Raw genomic sequence first — 13,105 nt, 5'->3', positions numbered from 1 at the left:
GTGTGTGTGTGTGGGTGGGTGGGGTGGTGCGTGTGTGCGCGGGGTGGGTGGTGTGTATGTGTGCGCGCGCAGAGGGGATGGTGTGTGTGTGCGTGGGGTGGAGTGGGGTGGGTGGGGTGGTGTGTGTGTGCGGATGGGTGGGTGAGTGGTGTGTGTGTGTGCGAGGGGGTGGGGTGTGCGTGCGTGGGGGGATGGTGTGTGTATGTGTGGGGTGGGGTGGTGTGTGTGCGGGTGGGTGAGTGGTGTGTGTGTGTGTGTGCGGGTGGGTGGGTGGGTTGGGTGGTGTGTGTGCGGGTGGGTGGGTGGGGTGGTGTGTGTGTGTGCGGGTGGGTGGGTGGGGTGGTGTGTGTGTGCGGGTGGGTGAGTGGTGTGTGTGTGTGTGTGCGGGCGGGTGGGTGGTGGTGTGTGTGTGCGGGGGCGGGGGCGGGTGGTGTGTGTGTGTGCGGGCGGGTGGGTGAGTGGTGTGTGTGCGGGCGGGTGGGTGGTGTGTGTGTGCGGCGGGCGGGCGGGTGGTGTGTGTGTGTGCGGGCGGGTGGGTGAGTGGTGTGTGTGTGCGGGCGGGTGGGTGGTGTGTGTGTGTGCGGGCGGGCGGGCGGGTGGTGTGTGTGCGGGCGGGCGGGTGAGTGGTGTGTGCGGGCGGGGAGTGGGGTGATTGGTGTGTGTGTGTGTGTGTGTGGGGGAGATGGGATGGGGTGGGTTGGTGGTGGCGGTGGCGGTGGCGATGAGGGGGGTTGAAGAGGGCAAAGAGACCAAGAACGAAAACAATAACCATATCCGTGGTCTCCTCTGACGTCGGCAGAATGTGTGGAGGAGGAGGAAGGAAGGGGGGGGGGGGGGGGGGGGGGACGAGGCCACGCCCGATTGCGAAACAAGTCTTGGGAGGAGGAGAGGGGGGGGGGAGAGGGGGGGGGAGAGGAGGGGTGGGGGGAGGGGGGAGAGGAGGGGTGGTGGGGGGGGGGAGAGAGGGGGAGGAGTCTGGTGGCATTGGCACAGCCACAGACTCTGTTGGGTAATTTTTTTTGCTCCATTCGCTGCGCTGCTGTAACATGCGCCGTGTGTGAGAGACAGAGACACAGAGGGAGAGGGAGAGAGGGAGAGAGAGAGAGAGGCACAGCTTCCAGGAGACCTGAGTAAGTCACCTCCACAACCCACACAGAGACTCTTATCAGAGATATGTTACATTATATTACCATATTATATCCGTCTGTGTGTAAAGTTATATATATACACATATTTTTTTAAAAAAACGTACAGAGAGAGAGAGAGAGAGAGTTGGTTTTTTAAGTTGTTTTTTTTTAATTTTTTTAAAAAAAGAAGAGAAGAGAAGAGAGAAAGAAAAGATTTTTTTTAAAAGAGAGAGAGAGAGAGAGAGAAAAAAAGGGGGTTTCAAAGAAAACTTTCAGACATGAAAACACTCTCACACACTCACTCACTCACACACTCACTCACTCACTCACGGGGGGGGGGGGGGGGGATGGACTGTGTTGTGGGGATACAGTGTATATATAGATATAATATAAATGTACTCGGGCTTTTTTTTTGTAGCCCAAGAAGCCTTCTCCAGGGCTTACAAAACACCCTCACTCTGTCCTCCTCCTCCTCCTTTTTGCTCTTTTTTTCCCCCTTCCCTCCTTCCCTCTCTATTCTCTCCCCCTCTCTCTCCCCCCACTCCCTCTCTCTCTCCCCCTCTCTCTCCCCCCACTCCCCTCTCTCTCCCTCTCTCTCTCTCCCCCACTCCCTCTCTCTCCCCCTCTCTCTCTCCCCCCTCTCTCTCCCCCCCACTCTCTCTCTCTACCCCCCTCCCTGCCCCCCTCTCTCTCCCCCCCCCCTCTCTCTCCCCCCCTCCCTGCCCCCCCTCCCTGCCCCCTCTCTCCCCCCTCTCTCTCCCTCTCCTATCCCCCCCTCTCTCTCCCCCCCTATCCCCCCTCCCCCCCTATCCCCCCCCCCCCAGTTGCTGGTGTTACAGAGGGCGGCGCTTCTCTCTCTCTCTCTCTCTCTCTGTCACTGAAGTTGGGATTTTTGGGGTCAGGTTCAGACCCGGAAACTTCTCACAGTCTCTGAGCCCCGAACTGACTGGGAACCCAGTGTTGGAGTCCTCTCTCTTGGCCTCGGGGGGGTGTGTGGGGGGGGCGTGTGTGTGGGGGTGTGGGGGGTGTGTGTGGGGGGGTACAGGGGCTGTATTTTTTTGCTCTGTCTGTGGCTGTGGCTGTGCTTGAGCTGCGCTGGTGGGGGGGGGTTTGGGGTGGGGGTGGGGGGGTTTGGGGTGGGGTTGGGGGGGTGGGGGGGTTGGGGCGGGGGGGGTTTGGGGGTTTGCCCTGTGTGGGGTCGAATGGGGAGAGGGGAGATTTTGTCGTGGGAGGGGATTTGTCCTTTGTGTGTGTGGGGATTTGTCCTGTGGGGGGGGGGGGGTTCTTGTCCTGTGGGGGGTGGGGGGGGATCTTGTCCTGTGGGGGGTGGGGGGGGATCTTGTCCTGTGGGGGTGGGGGGGGATCTTGTCCTGTGGGGGGTGGGGGGGATCTTGTCCTGTGGGGGGTGGGGGGGATCTTGTCCTGTGGGGGGTGGGGGGATCTTGTCCTGTGGGGGGTGGGGGGGATCTTGTCCTGTGGGGGGTGGGGGGGGATCTTGTCCTGTGGGGGGTGGGGGGGATCTTGTCCTGTGGGGGGTGGGGGGGATCTTGTCCTGTGGGGGGTGGGGGGGATCTTGTCCTGTGGGGGGTGGGGGGGGATCTTGTCCTGTGGGGGTGGGGGGGATCTTGTCCTGTGGGGGGTGGGGGGGATCTTGTCCTGTGGGGTGGGGGGATCTTGTCCTGTGGGGGTGGGGGGGATCTTGTCCTGTGGGGGGTGGGGGGGATCTTGTCCTGTGGGGGGGGGGGGGGGGGGGGGATCTTGTCCTGTGGGGGGGGGGGGATCTTGTCCTGTGGGGGGGGTGGGGGGGGGGGATCTTGTCCTGTGGGGGGTGGGGGGGATCTTGTCCTGTGGGGGTGGGGGGGATCTTGTCCTGTGGGGGTGGGGGGGATTTTGTCCTTTGTGGGGTGGGGGGGGATTTGTCTTTTGTTGCGTAGAGGTGGGGGGATTTGCACTGGGCTGCGGTGGGGGAATTTGCACTGTTTCAGGAAGGGTGGGGGGTGCGGGTGTGGGTGTGGAGGGGTGCGGGTGTGGGTGGGGGGTGTGCGGGTGTGGGTGGCGGGGGGTGCGGGTGGGGGGGGTGCGGGTGTGGGTGGCGGCGGGGTGCGGATGGGGGGGTGCGGGTGTCTGTGGGTGGGGGGGTGCGGGTGAGGGTGTGTGTGGGTGGGGGGGGGGTGCGGGTGAGTTAGAGGAGTAAAGGAAAGAAGAATAATGCATTGTCAGTTTTGTGTGTACTGTAAGAAAATTCATTGTACAATAAACTCCTGATAACTCATCACTCCCAGAGAAAAGTGTTCACGGACGAGTTATCAGCAATGGCGAATTAGGCACATATATATATATATATAAATACAACAACAAGAACTTGCACTTGAATTGGTGAGATGGGGGTACAGAGTTTGATCCGGGGTCAGTATGTGGGCAGCAGAGCCCTGAATGAGCTGGATTTTTTGAACAGTGGGGCTGGGGCGAACGACGACGAGTGCATTTGAATAATCCAGGCGGGATTTTGTTGTTAGTTTAATAATAATAATAATCCTTGCATTTGATATAGTGCTTTTCACGTCGGGAGGACGTCCCAAAGCGCTTCACAGAACACACTGCAAAGTGAATTGACTGTATATTTGTGGGCGGACGCGGCAGCCAATTGCGCACAGCAATGTCCCACAAACAGTCGTAGATTGAAAATGACTAATTTTTTATTATTGTTTTTGGTGTTTTGGAGGGATTATTATTAGGTGTGTGGAGTAAGGAAACTTGCCCAAGGTTTAAAAGGTGTATGTCCTTGTGCCACTAACCACCGTTGGGCGTCTTCTGTCTACAAATCCATAAATAAATGCAGCCGACACACTGACAAAATGATGGTAGTAACAAGTTATGACGGGGTTGAGTTATCAGGAGTTTACTGCACATGTTTTTGATTCTGATATCTTTGCTGTGTGCTAAAGGGATTGTGATGGTTGACACATTGATGACATGCAGGTCCTCTCAGTTGTAGCCTGGAGGCAGATATTTTTTTCTCTTTCCCCATGAACTGTGATCTGGCAAAATTAGTGAAAATGAGGGGTGTGTTACAGTTTTGTAGCCGCAGGATATTGTTAGATCAGCCTCAGGAAGTCCAGGTTTGGATATATTAAGTCAATTTTTCTTTGCAGATACTTTTTTCAAAAGAAGTACACTGCTCGACAGGCTTCTAAGACTCCATACCAAGCAGCAATTTTACAAGAGCTGTACTTTTTTTTGCAGGGCCTTAGTTTCCTGACAGTAGTGTTGGTACTGTTTTACTTAACCACAATAGTAAAAATGTTTGCCTTTATATCTTTTTTGGGCTCATTTATGCAAGTAAATTAGGATAGCGGTTGTAAAACTTGTCTGTTCAAGTATTATGATATGCAAACCAGTATTAAAATTACGGAATGGTATGTGCTCTTATGTTTACTTTGGTTGTGAAAGCTCGTCTGGGTTGGTTGTTCTGGGTAATCTGAGTTTCAAACACTGTGGGAAGCTCTACACTGCGTTAGGGGCGCAATATAAATGCAAGTTGTAGTCGTTGTTCCCTGATCTCCGTAACATCGCCCGACTCCGCTACTACCTCACCCCTCAGGCCGCTGAAATTCTTGTTCATGCCTTCATCACCTCCAGGCTCGACTATGCAAACCCCCTGCTTGTCGGCATTCCCAACTCCTCCCTCCACAGGCTGCAGGTAATCCAGAACTCTGCAGCCCGTGTCCTCTCCCGCAACAAACTCCATGACCCCATCTCCCCCATTCTCGCCCGACTCCATTGGCTCCCTATCCTTCAGGGGATCCTATTCGAGATCCTGGTCCTCACCTACAAAGCCCTCCATGGTCTCGCCCCACCCTACCTCTGTGACCTCCTAACCCCCTATCAACCCGCCCGCTCAGCCGGCTCCGGCTGCTCCACGTCCCCCGACCCACCCGCCCCACCATTGGCGGGAGAGCCTTCAGCCACTCTGCCCCCAACCTCAGGAATTCCAACCCCCAGTCACTCCGCCTCGCCCCCTCCTTAGCCTCCTTCAAGTCCTGCCTCAAGACCCTCCTCTTCGACCATGCCATCGGCCACCCCCTTCCCTTCCCCTCCCTTCTACCCCCTGACCCCAGCTCGGGTCTGAAATGCTGTACACTGTCCAGCGCCTTGGGACGTCCTCCTGACGTGAAAAGCGCTATACAAATATAATCTTGTTGTTGTTGTTACATGGGCACAAGTTTTCTGTTCCAAGGTAATACAGTGATCGGGGAATACATGGTTTCGCTGTCCATATTGTCATTATTTTAAAAGGTGTATTTCCTTGTGCCACAAACCATTGCTAATCCTCTTATCCACAAATCCTGCCCTTGGGGCAGATATTTAGTAGTGTACAGGAGTGGTTCAGGGTGACTGATTTATCTTTTGTCCTTTACTTGGCACCTTTCCTTTGTAGTATGGTTCGAATTGAGAACTCGATGAATGGAGGCTATGGACATGTTGTATGGAACTTGTTGTATAGCTGTTTTAAATCCTTCTGTGGGACTGAGTCGGATTTTAGGCTGCAGCCAGGATGACAGCACAGTTTCATTTTTAGTTTGTAGCTGCGTAAAATGCTGTCCACAATGTAGCAGCAGAACAAGTTTAAAACCATTTATTGTGCATGGAATATGTCTTGAGGACCATTCTAAAGTTTGTTTTTATCCACAAAACAAACCCAGGTATTTTTCCATTTTTTTTGTGGCAACAAGGGAGAATATCTGGTAAATTTGGTGAAAGTCGCAATTTATTTTGGAATATCAAAAATCACAATATGCCTGATATTACAAAACAGCAACCAATAATTGATACAGTAATAATAATAATCCTTGCATTTGATATAGCACTTTTCACGTCTTTGAGACCTCTCAAAGTGCTTCACAGAATATATGGTAAAATGAATTGGCTGTATGTTTTGTGGGCGAAACGTGGCAGTCAGTTGCACACAGCACTGTCCCACAAACAGTCATGGATTGGGTGACTAAATGATTGTTTTTTTTTCTTGAGGGTTTATTATCAAGAGTGTGGAGTAAGGAAACTTGCCCAAGTTTCGCCCTGCCGGGAATCAAACCGAGGCGAGTGCTCTAACCACTGAGTTAAGGACTCCACAGTATTACTCTACGGTAGAGAGCTGATTTTCCACAATCGTTGTGATCGGCCCCATTGTGGTTAGCAAAGAATGCAGATAATTGGACATCGCACAAGATTAAAAATTGGCTTCAATGCTAATTTTAAAAATTGTTCTATTCACTACAACGTTACCGGTCTCTCTCTGAGTCTTCCTCTTTAATTTTCTGTCTCTTATTATATTTCATATCCAGCTCTACTGTGTGTGTTTGTGTGTTTTTTTTGAAGCATCTCCAGCAAAAATTCTTCTCATGCATATGCATACAAGGTTACTATAGTTCCTTTGTAATTTTGCATGCAACTTCACACCAGCCCGCAGAATTACTACGCAAGAATAGTAACCAGGTGTGCAACTTCACACAAGCATGGCGTTTATAATAAACAAACCTCACTTTTGATATAGCATCATATCACATCATTGGAGTGTCTCCAAGCGCTTCACCGGATTTACTGCACAGTGCAGTGACTATTTTTTAAGCAAACACACAAGCCAAAATTGGGCACAACAATATCCCACAAACATCCATGAAGTGAATCATTAATTTTATCTGGTGGGAGATTGTTGGTAAGGCCAATGGGAGAAACGACCTTTTCTTTTCAAATGGTGCCATGAGACAGTGGAACAGGCAGACAGAACTCAATTTAATGTTTCATCTGAACGACAGCACCTTGGACAATGTGGTCAGTGCACCCTCCAGCACTGAATAGATTCATATACATAATAGCCCCTTAAGCAACGTCGCCCGGCTCTGACACTGTCTCATACCGCAAGCCGCCGAAACCCTTATACATGCTTTCATTACATCAAGGCTTGACTATGCAAACTCACTGCTTGTCGGCTCCCCAGCTCCTCCCTCCACAGGTTGTAGATCATCCAGAACTCTGCAGCCCTCATCCTCTCCCACACCAGGCTCCGTGACCCTATCACTCCCTTCCTCGCCCGACGCCACTGGCTTCCCATCACACAGAGGATACAGTTCAGGATGCTGGTCCTCACCTTCAAAGCCCTCCATGGTCTTGCTCCCCCCTACCTCTCCGACTCCTAACCCCCTACCACCCTGTTTGCTCCCTCCGTTCGGCGGGCTCCGGCCTTCTTCATGTCTCCCACCTTGCTTGCCCCACTATCGGCGAGTGGGGCTTCCGCCACTCTGCACCCACCCTCTGGAACTCCATCCTGCAGTCCCTCCATCTCGCCCCCTCCCTCGCCATGTCTTCCCGACGTGAAAGGCACTCTACAAATGTAATTTTGTTGTTGTTGTTAAGCAAGGTAGGAGGGTAGCAGGCCCTTGGAACTCGACTTAACAGGAGACAGTATATTTGAACAATAGCTAGAGATCTGGTCTGTTCTAACTACCAAAGAATTCAGTTCGCCTAATCTGCAGATTATATTTGTTCTGTACTCTACATTCCTATCCTTGCCAGACTCCACTGCTTCCCCAATTTCCTAGTAGATCCTTGACCTCACCTTTAAATCCGTCACCATCTCAGCCCTCCCTGCCTGTACAATTTCCTCTAAGCCTGCCTTCTCTCTTGCCTACAACTTCTGTTCCTCCGATTCTGATATATTGCTTGTGCCTCATTCCCTCCATTGCTTTTGGCTAAGTCTTAAGCCACAACTTCCTCTGAAACTCTCTCCCTCAAACCCATTTACCTTGCTTCCTTTCTCAATGCCTTCAAAACATAACATCCTTAACTCTCCCTGCTCCTTATTATAATTAAGCAGTTTAAGACTTTCATTCTATGAGAAAGGAACTAAATAAGTGCAAGATACAATTGCAGTTCATTCTGTACTGTTTTAACGGTTTTGTTCACATACAATACAGTATGAATAATTGCAGTTCAATTTATTTTACGAATGTACATTATCTTTTTGCCTTGAATGTCAAAAAAGTATGAGGCAATTTGTGACGAAAACTCCTTATGGTGATGTAGGTATAGCTCAGCACCTATGTGACATTTCTCCTAGCTGAGAAATGTAGGCTCCAATCTGCCTGCCACCTTTCTACTGCCAAAAGTCCAATCTATTTTTGGGAGTTTTGGGGATTTTGAGAATTGAAGTATGGGTTAAGTTCTGTATCTAGTTTTGCTGTCTGTTATTGAAGGAATGTGATGTGTTCAAGCGTGTCACGACATGACATAGCTTCCCACTTGGTAATGAATGTAACTTAGTAATTTGCAGAGTCTCCAATTGTGCAATATTGAAGTATGCATATGTGTCTGTGCATCTGTTTCTCTTTCTCTTCTCCCTTTCCCCATCACCAGCCAAGTGTAGTATTGTGCAGCTTCTATTCCCTGGTATTTGAACCATTTCCCAGTTTGCCTGTGTTAATTATCAATTTCCTTGATAACCTTGATATATAATTTGGAAAACCCCAAAAGTCCTCTCTTTTCGAAGGAAATCAGTCTCAACTGAATTTTCCCTCTTTTCCTAAATAAACTTCCTTCTACTTGGAGAGTCATCTTGGTTGCTTGCCTGCATGCCTTTTTGAGATCTGCAATGGCCTTAAATTAGGTGATGACAACAAAAGGCATTTCTTTAGATGGAGCCTAGTCAACATGTTAAACATAGCAACTTTGTCTTTGGTTTTTGCTGTGACCCTGTTCTAATGAATGCAATCCAGTGTTGTAATTGACTTCTTTTTACTGAAGACAGGCGCTGGCTTTATTTACAGTAACACCCTTGGTCCTTATCCTCATCAGCATCATGTATTGGCAGGTTTTAGTTCCTCTTTCAGTTCCTACTTCCACAATAATAATTTTACACAGATCTATGTAGGTACAGCAACTGCCATCTTTGATCCCGTTGCCATAAAATTTCTAAATCCTTTGGAATTTCATTGCACTGTTTCTCATTAATTGCCTCCTGTATTGATACCATCTCCAAAGTCAAGCGATTTTATTTTTGAAGTCCCCATTCAAGTAATAAAAAACAGCACAGGTCAGATGTTTGAGGTACCCCTGGTTTTACTTTTTCTTGCTTTGAATATTTTCCATTTATGGCTGCATTCATTTCCTAATTTTTTAAGCCAATTCCTGTATATTTTTCTTCATTTCACAACTTAGCTGTAAATTGCCTTGGTGTACAAATTTTTTGAAATTGTGAAATGACATTCTATTAATTGTGACTGGTGTGTCAGTATTTGGTATAATTCTGTATGTTTTAAAGTTCTTAACTATCACGTGAGTTTCTCTACAATACCCACAAATTAAACTAATCTTGTATTGTAGAGAAGTCTGCTTCAAGAACAGTAACTTGTGATACATACTTGTTGTGGTTCAGTTTAAAGGGATAATGTGTTGGTATGTAAAAGTGTCTGAATGGACTGAAGATGAGAGAAATATTGAAAATACGTATAACTGAGATTGTTAGGGCTTCACATTTTGATTTTTGTTTGTGTGCATTGCAAAATGGGGGATTTTGGTGCTATGAAATGAGATGGTTTCTTACTTTGAGCATTCAGTGTCTTCGTAAAAACCCTCCTCGAATTGGGTAAGGGAGGGTTAACTGCAGAGTAAACATCTGTGAACCAGATTAAGTATTAGACCATTTTTAGAAGGGCACCCTTCCTTATTGCATTAGTGTGATGATTTCCCCTTTTCTCCCAGTGTCATAATAACAATCGATCCAGCAGTTAGTCAGAGTTGAGTTCTTCCTCTTTAAGTTCAAGGGAAAGGGATTTCAACAACTAGCTTAGCACACAAGATTAGTTTCATTTGTGGGTATTGTAGAGTATTTGTGGGACACTGCTGTGCGCAATTGACTGCCGCGTTTCACCAAATATACAGTCACTACACTTTACAATATATCCTGTGAAGCACTTTGAGATGCCTCAACGATGTGATAAGGCGCTATATCAAACGCAAGCAATATCATTTTATATTATAAATAAGGTCACGATTCGGGTTCGAAGAAGAAGAGACGAGCAGATATTTGGGTAGTAGAGATATTGCGGGGTTTGATGAAACAAAGGAAGATTATGATTAAAAGATCTGCCAAGGTTTAGTAAACGGGTGGAATAAGCCCTTCAAAGCATTCTGTTATGGTTTTAAATGTTTTTAATGGAAGCTGATAGTTTGGGCGTGGGGATGGGGGGGGCTATTAATTTGTTATGACTGGTTATGAAGGTAAAGTTGCCCTTATCAGCTGTGATACAGTAAGCGTTCACATTTTTGACTAAAAATGGCTCTTAATGCAAATGGAATTGATTACAACACGTCCTGTTGGCTGGTGGGATGTAGTCTGCAGAGCCGAATTGCAACAACGCATTCTTTGTCCTTGGAGCCTCAATGAAAGGTTGAAAATGCAGGCTGGCTGACACAAGGACATTTATTTCTGCATGTCTTGGGCAAGGCCTTTCCTACTAATTCTCCCTACTTCTGCTGAAACTGTAATAATGAGACCATTCAGAATACATGGCCCCACACAGTTTTTATTCTTTTAAAATCAGGAGTCCCCTGCACACAAATGTTTCAATGAGTTGTGGAATTTGCAATACGGGTATCCTGTTGAAATGCAGTTGCTTCGCTCTTACGTGAAATGCTTCTTTGATAGTATGTGCATCACTCGGTGTAAAATCTTTTGAGAGATGTACAGGAGTCCACAAAGGCTTCGACCCTCTGTTACAAAACAGTGATATGATATGAGACCAGGAAGTGGCTGAAAAAAGATGTCAGAGGTGCATGAAAAAAAGCTGTCAGAGGTGCATTTCGCCAACTCACTCCATGTTATGGAAGTTATGGCACTGAACATGAATCCTTATCTGCCATGAAAACGATGGGGCTCGCTCACACCAATCCTCTGGAAGTCTAAATACAGTTAAACACTTGAACTGAATACAGTTAAATTTTTCTAAATAACAATTATCATTCTTCCATGTGTTTCAGTTGTTGGTCTAGGCAGAACCTAGGGAGAGCTGACTGTTGTACATTTCACAGAAGACAAAGTACCTGGATGTTTTGATGTTATAGGCCCTATATCAAATGCAAGGATTATTATGTACGTTTTTCAGCTTGAACTGATATTTTGAGGTATGTTATCGGGTGCTGTTTCACTTAAGCAGTGTTCTCTTCATTCTCTTTCATGTTCCATCAAATAACCGCGATTCCTGAATGTGTTTTTAGAGCAAAGGCTGTGAAGTAACAGTGGTCAGGTTTGGGAAGAGGGAAAACTGGCAAGTGTCAGATGCCAAAGGACTCGAGTAGAATTTTACAGTGGAATGGAGTGTAGTACAATTTGGTTTGCTACGATTCTGTGGCACAAATTGAGTGGGACAGAGGATTACACCTGCAATTGATCCCGTAGTGGAGTCCCATAAGTCTGAAAGGAAAGGACAGCTTTGCTCTTAATTCCCAGAGGGAGAAAGGAATCTTGTAGCATATTGGTCAGAGTACTTGCGTCACAAGTGAGAGAGCCCAGGTTCAATTCTTGGGCAGGTTGAAACCTTAGGCAAGTTTCTTTACACCACATGCCCATGTTTACCTTGCAGTAAGTAGGAACTTGGTGTTAGTTGATTGGTGGATCGCTTTCTGGCGGTCATAAGCCTTTTTTAAAAAAATCTAATAACAATTTGGTCACTCAATCCACAACTGTTTGTGAGATTGGCTGCAGTGTTTCGCTGATAAAATCAGTCAATTCACTTTATGGTATATTCTGTGAAGTGCTTTGAGACATCTCAACTATGTGATAAGGCGCTGTATCAAATGCAAGGATTACTATTAATAAAGTTCAGGTTTTCAAGAACTGCTGAAAGAAGTGATCTGGATGGGAAAGAAAGGATCAGGAGAGACAAACTTCCAAATAGTAGGTGAAAAGTGGACTCCTGGTAGAGCAGAGTAGTGCCCAGGCTGTTGTCTTGGGACGTACTTCCCAAGTGAAAGGTGCTATACAAATGTAATCTTGTTGTTGATGTGGAATTGTTAGGCTCGTTCCTCTCGGATTCCTATATAAAACAAGGAGCTGTTGGGCGGTTTGCATAGAGTTTGATGCTTCTTCAGTAAATGTTTTTCAGGTCAACAGTTGTTTGCTGATGGTACAGTGTTATATTTAGGTAGTGAGCAGGAAGATATGGGTCCCACTGGTTACTTTAGTAATTTGCAGCAGAATTGTAGATCAACTGTGCTTGCTTGCTATGCTGGCAACGTTCCAGAGAGCCTGCAGTGTAGTTTAATGATTACTAGTTGTTATAGAGTTGCAGAATGGTGTCTGAATTAAATGATTAACATGTAACCCTTTTCACTGGTATCTTATTCTTTTTGAGTTTCTTGGTTGTCTCCTTAGCCGTACGCTGATGGATGTTGTAGTGAATTTGCATTTGAATCTATTTGAAGTGTCTTCCTTACTGCTACCACTATAGGACACAATTGTGCAGTGTTTGCATCCAGGACTGACTTACAAAGAATCACAGAAATCTCAACAAAGAAGAAAACTTTCACCCCATCATGTCTGTACTGGCTTCCCCACTGCAGCCATCTACTTTAATGTTAATGGCCCTTCTCTTTGATTTTTGGAATAAAATACTTGTAATCTAGTTACAAAATCGGTTAAGCTTGTCAAACAGTCTGTGCAGTCTTTGCTCAGGCTTTTCTACTTGATTAAAAATGTTCTTCCGGTTAAATGTTACCAAGTCATCTATTTGTTCTGTTTTGAGTAAAATAGCTACTGGTTCTTAACAGAGAGTTGACCTTTCATGTCAGTTTGCAAGACTTAAAATGCAATTGCAATCGAAGAGAGTTGAGCAATTTGCTGTGAAAAGAAATCCTTATCTGTTCTGAATTTCTTTTCGTGTCACTTTCACAGGAAACATTTGGTTTTATTTTCTTGGCCTAAAGGT

The 13,105-nt window shown here is 47.0% G+C and overlaps 1 protein-coding gene across 1 annotated transcript in view; it reads left to right on the top strand.

Annotated features, from left to right (window-relative positions):
• The first annotated feature begins 945 nt into the window (after positions 1–945).
• Positions 946–13,105, top strand: part of tln1 (talin 1) — a 157,620-nt gene continuing 145,460 nt past the window's right edge. Inside the window, exon 1 of the mRNA XM_042335651.1 lies at positions 946–1,130. The gene's annotated coding sequence lies outside the window, so the exon portion shown is untranslated. The remainder of the gene's footprint in view (positions 1,131–13,105) is intronic.

Source organism: Callorhinchus milii, unplaced genomic scaffold (assembly GCF_018977255.1).
Source record: "Callorhinchus milii isolate IMCB2004 unplaced genomic scaffold, IMCB_Cmil_1.0 Scaffold1, whole genome shotgun sequence".
NCBI classification, from domain to species: Eukaryota; Metazoa; Chordata; class Chondrichthyes; order Chimaeriformes; family Callorhinchidae; genus Callorhinchus; species Callorhinchus milii.
Note: the sequence above shows the minus strand (reverse complement) of the source record. Positions and strands in the feature narration are given on the sequence as shown.